A 16,603-nucleotide genomic window follows, 5' to 3' on the forward strand; every position below is an offset into this window, starting at 1 on the left:
TGCGGAGTCACTACTAATAAGCACTATAATTGGCTAGTAGGAAATAGCCAATCTACATCGTTCCTTGTAGAAACAAAAGAAGCATCGGTGGCGAAGCAATATAGGTGGAACGTTAATAACAGATTTGGGGAAGTTTATAAAATTACACAAAATCACCGTATCTAATGGGTGGCCTGCAAACCTGTCTGGCCCGTGTGCGGTACAAGTCCGCCTCACCGCCATTCACCGGAGAAAATACCGGGGAGGGAATTGGTGAAATGACCGGCGACCCGACAGGCAGGGAGGATGATGAGAATGCCGCGGGGAGGCCGCGGTGGAAACGTTAGTTGGTAGCGGGGTCGAGGGACCGACCGTGCGAAGGTATACGAAACGCGAGACGTCTGGATACGGAGTCGCAGGACGCAGTTCCTTTACTGGAAGGATATGTTGACGGTTGCGTCTGTAGATGGCTCCGTCCGCTTCAACCAGATAAGAGCGCGGTTCTTTGGCAGGGCCGTAGATGTGATCTAGACGTGCATGGCGCTTGTTGGTCTGGAGACAGACCACTTGTCCACGTGCGAGAGGTTTAAGTGGTTTGCTGGATTTGTCAAAGAAGCATTTCTGTGTGTCACATTTGAATTGTAGTTGTTTCCGGACTACAGGCGGGGAACGAACTTGCGGCTGCAAAAGCTGCTGGGACACAGGCAGAGGAGCACGGGTTTGGTGAGACACTAGTCGTTGGGCTGGGGAACCCAGTATGGGATCCCGTGCAATGTTCCTTAGGTTGAGCAGGTCCAGGTGTACGTCTGATTTTGCAAGGTAGGACCGCTCCATTAGTTGTTTTGCGCTTCGGACAGTGCGTTGGGCGAGTCCGTTGGACTGCGGACACTCAGGGCTGTTGGTAATATGTCGAAAGTCCCATTGTTTCACAAAGTTTTTGAAAGCTTGGCTGGTGAACTGTCTGCCGTTGTCGGACAGTATACGTGCAGGGGAGCCGTGCACAGAGAGGTGATGCTGCACCTTCTCGATAACCGCTTCAGAAGTAATGGTTTGAAGTAAGTCCATTTTGAACCAGACCGAGTAAGAGTCAACAAGAACCAGATAGAGTTTCCCATGCCATTCGAATATGTCGATGGCTAACGTGGACCACAGGAGAGGAGGGACCAGTTGCGGCAGTAAAGGCTGCTTCTGCTGATGTGGTGTCAGGCTTTTGCAGACAGCGCAAACTTCGCCAGTAAACCATGCTTTTTTTTTTCGCCGACGTGCCCCTGTGGATGGCGTCGAAGTATTTGTCCCGGAGGACAGCCGGGGCCACTGCCTTGTGGCCCTTAACTATAATCCCATCCTGTAATACCATTCGTCGCAAACCAGGAAGTATGGGCGGATCGCTAGCAGGGTGTTATGTTGTTTATCTGACCAGCCGCGCCGAATGACTGCAGACAGCAATTGTAAAGTCTCATCAGCAGCCGTGTGTTCTACTAGGCTGCTCAAGCAATCAGTCGGAACATACAATACTTTCATTACTGCGAATTGGTCCTGTTCAGACAGTTGTTGTTCGTGGTTTTGCATGGCGCTCTTGATACCTTATCTGCTATGTGCATGTCCTTGCCTTTCTAATAGACCATGTTGAAATCAAATTGCTGCATCTGCATCATCATTCGTTGTAGTCGTGCTGGGGCAGCCTGGATGAGTTTGTTCAGCTGGTGGTCAGTTTCTATGGTCACAGACTTCCCAAAGATAAAGTCCTTGAATTTCGTGCAGGCGAAAACCACTGCGAGCAATTCTTTTTCGATCTGGGCGTAACGCTGTTCAGTGTCAGTTAGTGTATGAGAGGTGTATGAAACATGCTTGAAATCGCCGTCGGTAGTGGTCTGCAGGCATGCAGCGCCTAATCCGTACTGGGACGCATCACAGGTGAGCATTACTGGTAACTCCAAAGCAAAGTAGCCGAGAGTAGGTGCGCTAGCCAGCTGCAATTTGAGAGTGTTAAAAGATCTTTGGTGCTGCGGATACCAGGACCATGCAGCGTCCTTGTGTGTCAGTTCTCGCAGGGGGGCAGATATGTCGCTGAGGTTGGGAATCAATTACCGCAGGTAGTTGACCATTCCAAGGAACCTTTGTAAACTCACGACGTCAGCAGGAACTGGCATTTCGTTCATAGCTGCCGTTTTTGATGGGTCTGGTCTGAGACCATCACTGGTGAAAACATGTCCGACGTAAGTAACTTCTGGAACTCGAAAATTGCAATTCAGGGGATTGAGTTTAAGCCGAATGTCTTTGGCACAGTCTAGTACTTCAGATTGGCGTCATGTTCAGCCAAATCGCGTCTGTAAACGAGAGTGTCATCAACAATGATGGCGCATGGTACTCAGCAAACAATTGTTCCATCGTGCACTGGAAAACTTCGCTGGCAGAGTTGATGCCAAAGGGCATTCTCAGAAATTTGTATCGGCCAAAGAGGGTGCCAAACGTAGTGAGATTGGACGAGTCTGGGTCCAGTGGAATCTGCCAAAATGAGCTTTTGGCACTAGAATGGAGAATACTGATGCGTTGCCTATTTGAGCAGCAACTTCCTCTACTGTTCGCATTGGGTAATGCAGGCGTTGATGCAGTGTTAAGATCTCTGGGGTTTATGCAGATACAGATCTCCTCCTTGTTTTTCTTTGTTGCGACCACCATGGTGGAAACCCAGTCAGATGGGTCAGTAACTTCAGCAATAACACCCATGGAGACCATCCGCTTGAGTTCATTGTGAACTCTGTCACACATGGCATGCGGCACACGATGTGTTGCTCGGACCACAGGAGTGATTTTGGGGTCGACAACAATGTGGTATTTGATAGGCAACTTGCCAAGCTCATCGTTAAACAGTTCTTTGTATTGAGAGAGTACCTGTTGAGTGGGCCCGTCAGCGAGAAAGAGTTGATGGACAGCGCGGCCAAAGTATACCAAGCCTAGATCGTGGCATGCATTGATACCGAGCAAAGTCTCTGAATCCCCCTTAACAATATAAAACTTTAAGGTACGGGTCTGCACGTCAATGGTGCACTTTGAATCAGCTTGTCCAAGTGGGTGTAGAACATCTCCCCGTAAGCCTGAAGCATGGCGGAGGCCTTTTCAATACGTTCAGCATTACGAATTTTTTTAAACTCTGTTAATGAGATGACGTTGCATTTTGCGCCAGTATCAACCTTCGCGATCAAAGGCCTGTTATTCACAAACATGGTTACCTCAGGGTCAAGTTTGCTTGTTCGACGAAGGGAGGAGAGAGTGGATGGAGGAACTGATATCTGCATTTTATGGGAGCAGAGCGAGGGATGGCAAGTCAGGCTCTTGGAACTTATTATCAGCAAGCTCATTTTGTAGCAGATGCAGGCTCGTCCTTGAAGCTGCTTGATTCACACAGGAACAGCAGCATTGTGCAAAGTGGTTTAACTTCTTGCAGAAATTACAGGCTTTCCCATGAGCAACACAGAACTGACGACCCGTTTCATGGAAATAGTTGCAATATTAACACCGAACAGTAGACCCCGTACGGGTGTTACGAGGGGAGTAGTCTGTCAGATTAACACCATTCTGCGAACGGTGACCGAAGGGCACAGACTCAGTGTGGGAAGATGTTATCTCAGCAATCCGACAAGCATGCTCTGCTTGATTAAGGGTTAGGTCAGTATTACAAAGAAGTTCACCCCGTAACTTGCTATCAAGCATACCTCCGACAAGTAAATCACAAAATTGGCAGCATGCAGCCATGCGTTTTAAGCCACTAATAAAACGTTCAATTGGTTCATCGACCTGCTGTAAACGAGCATTAAACTTGGTCCTTTCAATAATGTAGTTTGAGGGCAGGTCACACACCTCTCTGAACTTTCGAAGCAAAACGGCAGGGTCGTCGATCATTTCAGCAGGCACCAGGACCTGACCGTCATCATCCAGAACAGCAGGCGCAAATGTGACGTTGTCGGCATGATTCATTGCCTCAGGTCCCGCCAAGTTAAGCAATACAGAGGCACACACATCAGGGGGGTCATTGGGATGAACGATGCGGGCATAATTAGTGAAGTCGCGCTTGTAAAGGCGCCAGCGTTCAGCAATGTCAGAGTCAAAGATCAGAGGACTAGGACGGCGACACGAATTTGCTATGATGGAGATAGTAGACACACAAACTAATCAAACAAAACAAAACCTGATAAACATGAACGAAGTGGGCAAGACTCACTCTCTGACACCATGTAATGAGTTGAGTCAAACACATATCAAGATACAACATGTTTATCAACTCGACTTACTGCAAGGATCTGCAGGACATTACATTTCCCAGCAGCTACTCATACTAACTAGGGTAGGCCAGCTCTTGATAATATAAAGCACATACTAGGCAAAGTCACTATTAACAAGCACTATAATTGGCTAGTATGAAATAGCCAATCTACACTTCCTATTATTATTTTTGAAGTATTGTGCAAACATTTCCATCATTTTAGATTCCAGCATTTTCCTACTGTATGACAGGATAACTACCCAGTAGATATTTTGTAAATGGGCGGATGGTTGTTGTTGGGTTACATTTGTAATCTACCAAATTGTTGGAAGCATTCAAGGATCTTTTGAACTTCAGTGATGACAACCCAAAATCCCCACAGCCACCACTTTCAATGCCCGAAAACACATGTTATCAGATCGTGGGGATTTATAATAATAATAATAATAATAATAAATTTTATTTTCGGGCGCCTTTCAAAGTCTCAAGGACACCTTACAGAAATTAACAGAAGAAAAAAAACATATAGTCGCAATAAAATAAATAATAAGGACATCACCAGTACACAAATTAAAGACAGAAATCGCTCCAAAGACAAAAAATCAAAAAACACAATTTATCATCTTCAAGTCCCAATAAATTATCCAATAATTATTTTTATCGCTTCTGCTTTCTCTGATTTGTATATTTACCCCAAGGCACGGTGGCGCACTGGCAGAGTTACTGCCTTACTGCACTTTCAGCGCTAGAGAACCGGGTTCGATCCCGTCTACCAGTGCTGTCTGTACGGAGTTTGTACATTCTCCCCGTGACCGTATGGGTTTTCTCTAAGATCTTTGGTTTCCTCCTACACTATAAGACGTACAGGTTTGTAGGTTAATTGGCTTGTATAAATGTAAATTGTCCCTAGTGTGTGTAGGATGGTGTGCGAGGATCGCTGGTCGGTGCGGACTCGGTAGGCCGAAGGGCCTGTTTCTGCCCTGTATCTCTAAACCAAACCAGACTATAATACTCCACTACCTCTGGGAGGTTTCTGTGTTGTCGGACACAAGGATTTACTAAACCTCTCTTTCATTTCCTCATTCCCTGTACAATATCTCCTCTATCAGCCAGTAAGGGAACTACATTAAAGTTTGCTATTTGTTTTTCTTTTTGTATTTCTGCAAAAGATCTTGCAACCTTATTTTCTTGGTTCCCATTTGTGCGTTTCATGAATTTTTATCCTCCGGAGGGAATATGCGCTGTCTGTGAGTAGGGAAAGTGGATGAAAAGCTGAGCAACCAATTGATTTGACAAACTCTGCGATAGATAGAAAGAAATAACAAACTAGGAAAATTAAATTACATTAAACACAAAAACGGTCTTTGAATTGACCTTGTAGCCACAGTATTGGTATAACTGATCCAGCTGAAATTCATATTAATGGTGTAATCCTGAATGTTGACTGTAGAGGGCTTGGCAATGATGCTACCTTTGAAAATCAAGGGTTGTTTGTTAGACACTGTCTGGAGATGGTTATGGAGATGAATATTGTGTGCAGTTTTGGTCCCCTAATTTGAGGAAGGACATTCTTGCTATTGAGGGAGTGCAGCATAGGTTTACAAGGTTAATTCCCGGGATGGCGGGACTGTCATATGCTGAGAGAATGGAGCGGCTGGGCTTGTGCACTGGAGTTTAGAAGGGTGAGAGGGTATCTCATTGAAACATATAAGATTGTTAAGGGTTTGGACATGCTAGAGGCAGGAAACATGTTCCCGATGTTGGGGGAGTCCAGAACCAGGGGCCACAGTTTAAGAGTAAGGAGTAAGCCATTTAGAATGGAGACGAGGAAACACTTTTTCTCACAGAGAGTGGTGAGTCTGTGGAATTCTCTGCCTCAAAGGGCCTTGGAGGCAGGTTCTCTGGATGCTTTCAAGAGAGAGCTTGATAGGGCTCTTAAAAGTAGCAGTCAGGGGATATGGGGAGAAGGCAGGAAAGGGGTACTGATTTGGGATGATCAGCCATGATCACATTAAATGGCGGTGCTGGCTCGAAGGGCTGAATGGCCTACTCCTGATCCTATTGTGTATTGTCTATTGTCATCGCAAGGCACTTTAGAGGCGTAAATGTTATTTGCCAGTGACATGTTGTCTTGGCCTTGGTGCATGTAGGTGGGGATGCTCGATTTGCTGAGAAGCTGTGAATAAAATCGGCCTTTCAGCAATTGCTCCAGATCACAGCATCTGCCATCTCTTATGTCTTCAGCAACTTGTTACCTCGTGTTGGGAGCAGTAAAAGTTAGTTGATCCCAAGGAACATCTCTAGTGATATCTAGAGCTTAGATGATTGACCACAACCATTCTTCTTTGTGTGAAATATGTTTCCAACAGTTGGGTTGGTTCCCCCATGATGCTCATTCACTTCAGTTTTACCCATTTTCCTTTATGCCTTTGAGGTGAATTCAAAAGGTCAATCACTCTAGCCTCTCCTCCAGCATTTCCTCCTCAGTCTATGTTTGGACAAGAACTATGATGAGATAGGGAGCTGGGTGCTTTTGGTGAACTCAAATGTGGGCAATTGTGTGTGGATTTTCGAGGTGTGTTACTTGGCAGCACAATTGGTGAGATCTTCATCATTTTGCTGATGATTGAGGGGTGACAATTTGCCAGAGCAGATTCTTGAATCTCTGAAATTGTCTATCCTGGAGGGTAGTGGAGATTGGATCACGAGAGATCATATAAAGAGGAGGTTGAAAGATCGGGAATTGAGGCCACAGAAGTGGAATTGAGGCCTGGTTAGATCAGTCTTAGTCACCTTATATGGCAGGGTAGTCTTGAGGAGTCAGGTGGCCTGCTCCTGCTCTTATTTTCTTCTGCTCTTAAGAGTTATTGTGCTATTTGTTAGCTGGATGTATCTTAGATTTAGATTAATTATGGTCATGTGTACTGAGGTACAGTGAGAAGCTTTGTTTTGCATGCTATCCAAAACAGATCAGATACACCATATATTAATATTATTATGTCAAACTCAAGTACAATAGATAGAGGAAATGGGAAGACACGGCATGCTGAATTTGGTTCTCAGCATTGCATCACATTGTAACACATCAGTTTCATAGACCATGAAGCTGGGGTAAAGGTGAATTGGACAGTATCCTAGGCCTATCTTTCATATTATTGGGTTGGAGCTGTATTAGAACTGCTTGGTCAGAGGAGCATGGTTTTCTGGAGTCTAGGTCATCAGAACCAGGATACCATCTGGTCCCATAACCTCCAATGCATCCAGTGCTCAGTAAATTCTTAATATCATATGTGGTTGAAGACCGGTTTCTGTGATGTTGCAGATTTTCAGAGGAGGCTGACATGAAGTCAGTCCTACCGGATAAACATGACTGCAAACATTTCAGCCTTCCTTTAGCACTCACATGCTGGGCCCTGCAGTCATTGAAGAGGGGGATGTTCTTGGAGCATCCTGCTCTCATTAGCTTGTCCCACCACATCCATGACTCTTCAATCTGCTCTGTTGGTGATGAAGTTGCCATCTGCTTTTAACCTGCGTGCAGTTCCTGTGTTTTAGCTTCATTTGCTTAGTAACTCATGTGTACATATATTGAAGAAGTCTGAAGAAGGGTCTCGACCCGAAATGCCACCTATTCCTTCGCTCCATAGATGAGCTACACACGATAAGTTTCTCCAGCATTTTTGTCTACCATTATATATATATCAGATTCAGCTATCGGCAAACCCATCTGCACCCATTTATGAACTAGGGTTGAACCCTGCCTTGAGAGTAATGGTAGACTGTAGTTACTAATTGTGCTTGTGTGAATTTCTGTCTTATCCACAGCTTCTTAATGATGCCCACTATTGTGCTACCAGACCTGTTGCAAGTCTATGCCATTTAGTAAGATTCTATTGCCACACAACATGGTAGAGAGTGCCCTTCAGTGTGAAGATGGGATCTTGTTTTTGCGAGAATGGTATGGTGGTCTTCGATCGGTTTTATGGGCATCTGCCAATGATAGTTGAGCACGGATGAGATCTACCTGTGGCACAGATAGTTTTGCTGTCTCAATCTCTGTCTCATCTGGCATAGTCAGAGTGGACGTGGCACGTTTTCACTATGACTGCATGGATTTTCCCCTGGAACTCCCCGTGCCAAACATGTGCTGGTTAGTCAGTAGGTTAATGCCTATCGTATATTAGCCCTAATGTAGGCGAGGGGTAGGTGAATGATGACCATATGAGAGGGTGCAAGTCACAAGGAAAAATAGGTGCGGGAATAGGATGATGGGATTGATCAGATAGTTGGCGTGGACTGAATGGGCAAAATGGGCTCGCACTACATTAGAAGGAAATAATGATGTGGATTTTATCCCTTGTGGGACTCACTCACTCCCCACAACAGAGCCTGAACGGCAGCCACTTCCTTCAGCATTTGACCCACTCAGTCAATCGTGGCACAGCCACGCTGCTGTTATTCTTGGGCATTGAGGTTCCCCAGATAGCGGGCATTCTTTCCACTATTTTCAAAAGTACACAAAGTGCTGGAGTGATTCAGCAGGTCGGGCAGCATCTCTGGAGAACGCAGATAGGTGACGTTTCGGACCTGGGCCCTTCTTCAGACTGAGGAAGTAAGAAGAGTCTTGACCCGAAATGTCACCTCTCCATGTTCTCCATAGATGTTGCCTGCTCCAGGTGAGTTACACCTTCACTTTGTACATTTTTTGTGTATTAAGTTCATGTCATAGGAGCAGAATTAGACTATTCGGCCCATCAACACTACTCTGTCATTCAATAATGGATGATTTACCTTTCTCTCTCAATCCCATTCTCCTGCCTTCTCTGTATAACCTTTGACATCCTTACTAATCAAGAGCCTGTCAATCTCCACCTTAAAAATACCCAATGACTTGGCCTCCACAGCTGCATGCGGCAATGAATTCCATAGATTAAACCCTCTGTTTAAAGAAATTCCTCCTCGTCTCCTTTCTAAAGGTACATATTTTATTCTGAGGCTGTGACCTTTGGTCCTAGGATCTCCTACTTGTGGAAACATCCTCTCCTCATCCAGGCCTTTCTCTATTTGGTAAGTTTCAATGAGTCCCACTGCCTCATCCATCTAAACTCCAGCCAGTACAGGCCCAGAGCCGTCAAACACTCGGCAGTTCTTTGTTTCTATCCTTGCTACTTTCAATGCCTCTTCTAAGTGTTCAGTCGGAAGGACCACAGGAGTATCACTGCAGGAGGAAGTTGGGTGCAGGGCCGGATTTACATATAAGCTTGACAAGCTTAAGCTAGGGCCTCGAGACCTAGGGCTGGGGTCCATACTTAAGAAAGGATGTACTAGCCCTGGAGGCAGTGCAGCAGGAGTACAAGATCACTGCAATGAGGAAGTTATGAGGAAAGGTTAAGCAGGGCTCGGGAGTTTACATCTAAACTAAGATCGTGAGACTTGATCGGGTGGATGCACCGAGGATGTTCTATCGGGGAAACTAGAACTAGGGGACATAGTTGCAGAATCAGGAGGGGCTCCTTTAACCCTGCGACCACGAACAACTTCTCCACCCAGAGGGTGGTTAATTTATGGAATTCACTGCCCCAGGGAGCCGTGCAAGCAGAAACTTTAAATATATTTAAGACTAAAGATGGTTTTTTAGCTGCCAAGGGGATAAGGGGCTACGGGGAGAAATATGGACTAGGTATGGTTAGTATAGTAAGACCTGAGTGATCTCCTGGACAAGTCGCAGGGAATTTCACCTGTTTTTTTTCCCGAATTGGACCTGGGTTTTTTATCGGTTTTTTGCCTCCCCCAGGAGATCTCTGGGGTGGAGAGGGGTGATAGCGGTATAAGGCCCTGTGTCCCTGTTTAGTGTTCAGCCATGAGCGAATGGCGGTGCGGGCTCGACGGACCTGGTGGTCTACTCTCGCACCTACTTTCTATGTTTCTATGTTTACCACTAGGCTTCATAGGCTGAAGCCTAGGGCCTCGAAATCTAGGGTGCCTCCGGCCAAGGCAGGGCACCTGTTATTCAACTCTGGGCAGGCCCCTCCCCCTCTCTCTCTCTCTCTCTCTCTCTCTGTCAACCTCTGTCTCCGCCCGCCATCTGTATCCGTGTCCGGGCCGTTTGTTTGGAAGTGGAATTAAATAATAGAAATTGCATTCATTGCAACGTGTAAAAAGAGTTGAGATACTGTATTATAGTTTAGCTGCATGTCATTGTGGTATATATCATGTCTTGATTGGTGAATATCTTTAGTTTGTGACTTTATTTGAAGCAGAAATAATATGTGAATGCATCATTGACCATAGTTCCGACTGGTAACTACGCACTTCGTCCGAGCACATTATCGCACGCGTCATGCAAGCCGTCTTAAATGACCACCTAAACTGTCATTTGGCAACTTAAAATGCTGCCAAGGTTGCCCGGCTGAAATCAGAGAAAAGAAATTAAGTGAGATCCCTGCAAGGTGTATAATATTTTTGACTGTCATAGGCCTTTCTTACATATGCTGTCACAACGCACTGTAGTCTCTAAACAACCCTTCAGTCATTTTCCTTCCCCTCAACTTTCAGAATAATAGTGTTTTAAGCCAATAACTCGACACTAGCACTGGCAATAAATAAATAAATTTAAAAAGCGCAGCTTTCCAGCCGCTTATCTCATTGGCCACACTCGGCTGCAAATCGGTGTCAATCTGGTGGACCATCTTCCTCAAGACGTAGGGGTGCAGGATTGGGAGGGGTCTCACAAGTCTCACAGCTTAGTTTAAATCCGGCCATGGTTGGGTGGCATTCTACTCTGTGGCTTCTCGCCTTTGCTTGGCCCGGTGCAATTTCACTTAATGGGTCTGAAAATGATTGTTGAGGATTGCCTGGGCTACCCTTCACACTTGAGAGAGAAACAATTGACGTTTCAAAGATGGACACCAAATGCTGGAGTAATGGCGGGTCAGCCAGCATCTCTGGAGAAAAAGGATGGGTGACCTTTCAGGTCGAGACCCTTCTTCAGACCCAAAACTGAAATGTCCATATCCTTTAATTCCAGAGGTGCTGCCTGACCCGCTGAGTTACTTCAACGCTTTTGTGACTAACCAGCATCTGCAGTTCCTCTCTGCACAGTTAAAGTTTCAATTGGACATTCTTGCATCAGTCAGTATCAGTTCCTTCCTGTAAACAAAAGTGTTTTTCTCTGCTTTAAGAGTCCCACGTGGATATAGTGCCTTTCAGAATGTCCAAGAACACATGAAGTGCAGTGGGCATGGTTTAAATGTAGGAATTGCATTCCTACTGTTAATTATTTCACAAATACAATGAAGTTATTAATTATTTGGAGGAGTGGCCAAGAATCTCTTCTGATTGTCAATGTCGACCATCCCGATGATGCTTGGCCCAATGAGTTCCTGCAGCAATTTGTCTTTTGCTTTTTAAACTCCGGATTCCTCCAACTGCAGCTTTCGGCGTCTCCTCCAACCCCTCCCCTCCCCCGGCGGATTATTTCAGGTGAACTTTCAGTCAAATTTTTGTGATCGAGGATTACGGCGCCTGCGTTGGAGCGGGGAGTTCCCCGGCTGCTCACTGTTCCTGGTGCTGATCTGGAGCTGGAATAGCGAGAGGGACAAAGCTGGCGCCGCTAGTGGAGGAGCTCTCATTCCTTTGGGCAGGTCAGACCCTCACCAACCTTACTGTCATAATCCCTGTGAAGCCTAGACCGGGCTGCCCTCACCCTGCTCTCTGGTTGCTTGTGTTTATGTAAAGTTTCAGTTTGTTAAATCTGATCTTTGGAAAAACAAGTTTATTTAACACAGAGAAACGGGGAACTGCAGATGCCGCTTTACAACAATTTATGTGCTAAACATAAATACAGTAAGCGTTTTTTTAAAAATAACTAAAAGCTGAGGCGATCCAAATGCTGTTGTAGCAATGGACCTGTGTTGGAGGGAAGCCAGCGTTCTCTGTGGGGTTGGTCGCTTCCCTTGGATTGCTTGGCGTCCCATAACAATCACAGATCAATGGTAACTTGGAGTAATCGTGGAGGCAGCAATGCCTGCACTGCTTCAGCCAGTTTCGACCCGAAACGTCCACTGTCCGTCCACCCCCCTTCCTCTCCACCCCCCCCCCCCCCCCCACCCCTGCCCCTTCCTCTTTCCCACATTTGTTGCCTGCCCGCTGAGACTCCTCCAGCAGTTTGCATAGGACGGGTGTCAGAACTAGACCGAGAGTTTACAGAATAACAATTGAAACAACAAACAGGAGATTGCTTCTTGTAATTCTCTGATTGTCGCAGGGATGATAAACGGGCAGGTGTGTGTGTGTGTGTGTGTGTGTGTGTGTGGGTGTGTGTGTGTGTGTGTGTGTGTGTGTGTGTGTGTGTGTGTGTGTGTGTGTGTGTGTGTGTGTGTGTGTGTGTGTGTGTGTGTGTGTGTGGGTGTGTGTGTGTGGGTGTGTGGGTGGTTTCCTTACTGTTATCCGTTTCGCACGCTGCGAAATAATGAATTGTGACAAAAAAAAACACACTTAAACGTGGTCCCGTGTGGACAGAAAACAGTTTACTCTTACATGTCGGCGCGTAATTGTTGATGGATACCGATTGGAGAAAAACACATGCTTTCCGGGAAACTGAAAGTAAGTTTGAGAGTACGATCATACTGGGATTATTAATAGCCAAGAAAATCGGGGATTTCGACAAGCCCTGTCCTTTCATACATGTGGAGTTACCGGTGGCTATTTGCCCATGTTTCCCTTTTACCTCGACGCCCCCAACAATTAAAGAAAACCATCTTCTCAGTTATATTGCAAAGGTGGAAACTGGTTAGCAGAAGAGGGGTGAACACGTGTTATTTTAAAATTGGACCCCGAGCCACCTCCTCCTGTACGATTAGAATATCGGCAGCATGGGATTGGCTTTGTTATTTTTTGATGTGTACGCTCATTAATAAATGGAGCAGATCAGGCAGCCGCAGTGTCTGTAAAATGAGAAAGTTAACATTTCAGATTGATGATCCGTCAATCTGGGAAAGAGTGTAATTGGGTCACTTTATATATTCCCTTCGTCCTAAAATATATAGATATGATCTCTGTCTGCTTTGATCTGTCGTTTTCACACCATATCCTTCCATGTCTCTAGTTTCCCTCTCCCCTGACTCTCAGACCCGAAATGACACCTATTCTTTCTCCAAAGATGCTGCCTGTCCTGCTGAGTTACTCCAGCATCTTGTGTCTGTCTTGAGTGTAAACCAGTATCTGCAGTTCCTTCCTACACACACACCCACGCACACACATTTGAATATGATGCAGACACAAGAAACAGATGCAAAAATCATAAGTGAAACACAAAGTACTGGAGGAACTCAGTAGGTCAGGCAGCATCTGTGTAGGAAACTGGACAAACATCCGTTTGGGTCGGGACCTTTCGTCAGATTCACTGTGGGGGAAGCTGGAAAAGGGAGGTGGTGGGCGGAGGGGGCAAGATGCTGCCTGGCAAGTGATGATGGATATAAGTGGGGGGGGGGGGGGGGGTAGTTGGTGACTGGATAGGGGGAAGTAAGTAACAAAGGCTAGAACTGAAAATGAGACAAAAGGGTGTCAGACAAGGGGAGAAGAGGAGTTCAAGATAGAGTAAGATGGAGGCATATAGTAGGAATGTTACAAAATGTTGAGATTTTATAAAAATCAAGCCTGTAATGTATCCCATCAGATAAAGCATAACAAGAACTTTAATTTGATATCTAATTCACTTTCATAGCTTCAGTATTAAAAAGGTTATGATCATTTTCATACTCGGAAATTAGCATCTTGTTCCCTACTGCTTTTCCATTGACTTAACACAAAAACTGTGATCGAGGACAGTCAAAAGCTCATAACTTTCTTAAAAATTAAGATAACTGAATGAAATTTTCAGTTATTATAGATTGAATTATTCTGAAACAAATATGAAACATCCTACTTGGATGACCTGAAATTAAAGCATATAATTAGTTAGTCACCTAATTATAGCTCATTACAAAAATGACCATTGTGACGGAAATAGTAATAAATACCAAGACTGCCTTGAAAATTCAAAATGTGATATTCTCAAGATCAGAACTTTAATATTATTGTATTATATACTGTAAGTCCACAACAGAAATCGTACCGAAATTACGATTTCTAGCAAAAGACCAAGTCTTTATGGAGAAGATCAGTTGCTAGCTGGTTCATTGGCATATCATAATTAGTAGCATCATCATACTCCTCAGATTGTAACCAATAAGTAACTCTGTACAACACCTGTCCCTTTACCTCCCCCCTCGACTCCATTCAAGGACCCACGCAGTCGTTCCAGGTGCGACAGAGGTTCACCTGTATCTCCTCCAACATCATCTACTGCATCCGCTGCTCTAGATGTCAGCTGATCTACATTGGTGAGACTAAGCAGAGGTTGGGCGATAGTTTCGCTGAACATCTCCGCTCAGTCCGCAAGAACCTACCTGACCTCCCGGTGGCTCAGCACTTCAACTCCCCCTCCCATTCCCAATCCGACCTCTCTGTACTGGGTCTCCTCCATTGCCAGAGTGAGCAACACCGGAAATTGGAGGAACAGCACCTCATAGGGGAGCCTGCATCCGGCAGGCATGAACATTAAATTCTCCCAATTTTGTTAGCCCTTGCTGTCTCCTCCCCTTCCTTAGTCCTCGAGCTGTCTCCTCCCATCCCCCAGTCCTCGGGCTCCTCCTCCTCCTTTTTTCCTTCCTTCTCCCCGCCACCCCCTATCAGTCTGAAGAAGGGTTTTGTCACCTATTTCCTTCGCTCATAGATGCTGCTGCACCCGCTGAGTTTCTCCAGCATTTTTGCCTAGCAACTCTGTACACCTTGTTTTTCCTCAACTTTTCAATTTTGGCATTGTAAACTACAAGTTTTTGCTTTTCAAACCATGCATGACATGCCTTTCTGCCCACTACTTTCCCATTAAGAATGCCCTGTAGATCATCACATTTGGAGTAGTCCATATTCAAGAAATCTCTGCGAATGCTCTCTAAATCAGTCTCTTTTGCTGGGCATTTAGATTGACAGTTTTGCATTTCTTCTTCGGAGACATCTGTTTAAAATGTAAAGAAAAAACCCACTGAACAGCATTAACAGAAACAAGTTATTATTTGCAGTTTTAGAAAAAAAGGTAGAAATTATGAAGTTAAACGCTAAAACAAATAGTAAATACCCAATAAAAAATGTGTGTTCATCAGTTTCATCAAATCAATTCATCTAATCAATCCATCAAGTCATCTAAATTCAATTACTAGATTTAAACATCTATCCATTTCTTTAAAAAAGGCGAACATTTTTAAATAGCCTAAGTATCCAAATTACAAATAACAAACTGATCCCATTCACACAAGAATTCACAATATAACATGATTTTTAAATCTCACTTTGTCATGAACTTATATGTCAAATAGAAGGAATTTAATGTTTAATTCCCATAAATTAATCCAGAAACATCCACTCTCAAGATAATCAGTCATTATTTTTTGCACAATGCATCTGACTAAAACTGTACTGTGGTTATTTAGTATGAAAATATTGATCATGGATAGACAATAACAACAAAAATATAGATTTAAGAAATGTCCTAATTCTTTAGGGGACGGGGGTTCCCCTCCCCTACCATAGATGAGGCTCCCACCAGGGTCTCTTCAATACCACGCAACACTGCTCTCTCCCCATCCCCCCCACTCGGAACAAGGGCAGAGTCCCCCTAGCGCTCACCTTACATCCCACTAGCCGTCACATACAACAAATTGTCCTCCGTCATTTTTGCCACCTCCAACGTGACCCCACCACTCGCCACATCATCCCGTCTCCCCCCCCATCCCCCGTCTGCTTTCCGCAAAGACTGCTCCCTCCGTAACTCCCTGGTCAATTCTTCCCTTCCCACCCGCACCACCCCCTCCCCAGGCACTTTCCGTTGCAACGCAAGAGATGCTACACATGTCGCTTTACCTCCCCCCTCGACTCCATTCAAGGACCCAAGCAGTCGTTCCAGGTGCGACAGAGGTTCACCTGCACTTCCTCCAACCACATCTACTGCATCCACTGCTCTAAATGTCAGCTGATCTACATCGGTGAGACCAAGCGTAGGTTTGGCGATCGTTTCGCCAAACACCTCCGCTCGGTCCGCATTAACCAACCTGATCTCCCTGTGGCTCAGCACTTCAACTCCCCCTCCCATTCCGAATCTGACCTTTCTGTCCTGGGCCTCCTCCATTACCGGAAATTGTAGGAACAGCACCTCATATTGACTTCACCTTGAAAATTGACTTCTACAATTTTTGGTAGCCCTTGCTGTCTCCTCCTCTTCTCAGCTCTCCCTCAGCCCTCTTGCTCCTCCTCTCCCTTTCTTCTTCC

General features: G+C 45.2%; 1 protein-coding gene across 2 annotated transcripts in view; it reads left to right on the forward strand.

Moving 5' to 3' along the window:
- Window positions 1–16,603, forward strand: part of ciita (class II, major histocompatibility complex, transactivator) — a 100,660-nt gene that overhangs the window by 26,136 nt on the left and 57,921 nt on the right. Inside the window, exon 1 of one of the 2 annotated variants that reach the window (XM_055651758.1) lies at window positions 11,756–11,883. The exons of the other annotated variant lie outside the window; for it this stretch is intronic. The gene's annotated coding sequence lies outside the window, so the exon portion shown is untranslated. Of the gene's footprint in view, window positions 1–11,755; window positions 11,884–16,603 lie in introns of those variants that run through there. 2 annotated transcript variants of the gene reach the window in all.

This window comes from Leucoraja erinacea, chromosome 20, assembly GCF_028641065.1.
Source record: "Leucoraja erinacea ecotype New England chromosome 20, Leri_hhj_1, whole genome shotgun sequence".
Classification (NCBI taxonomy): domain Eukaryota; kingdom Metazoa; phylum Chordata; class Chondrichthyes; order Rajiformes; family Rajidae; genus Leucoraja; species Leucoraja erinaceus.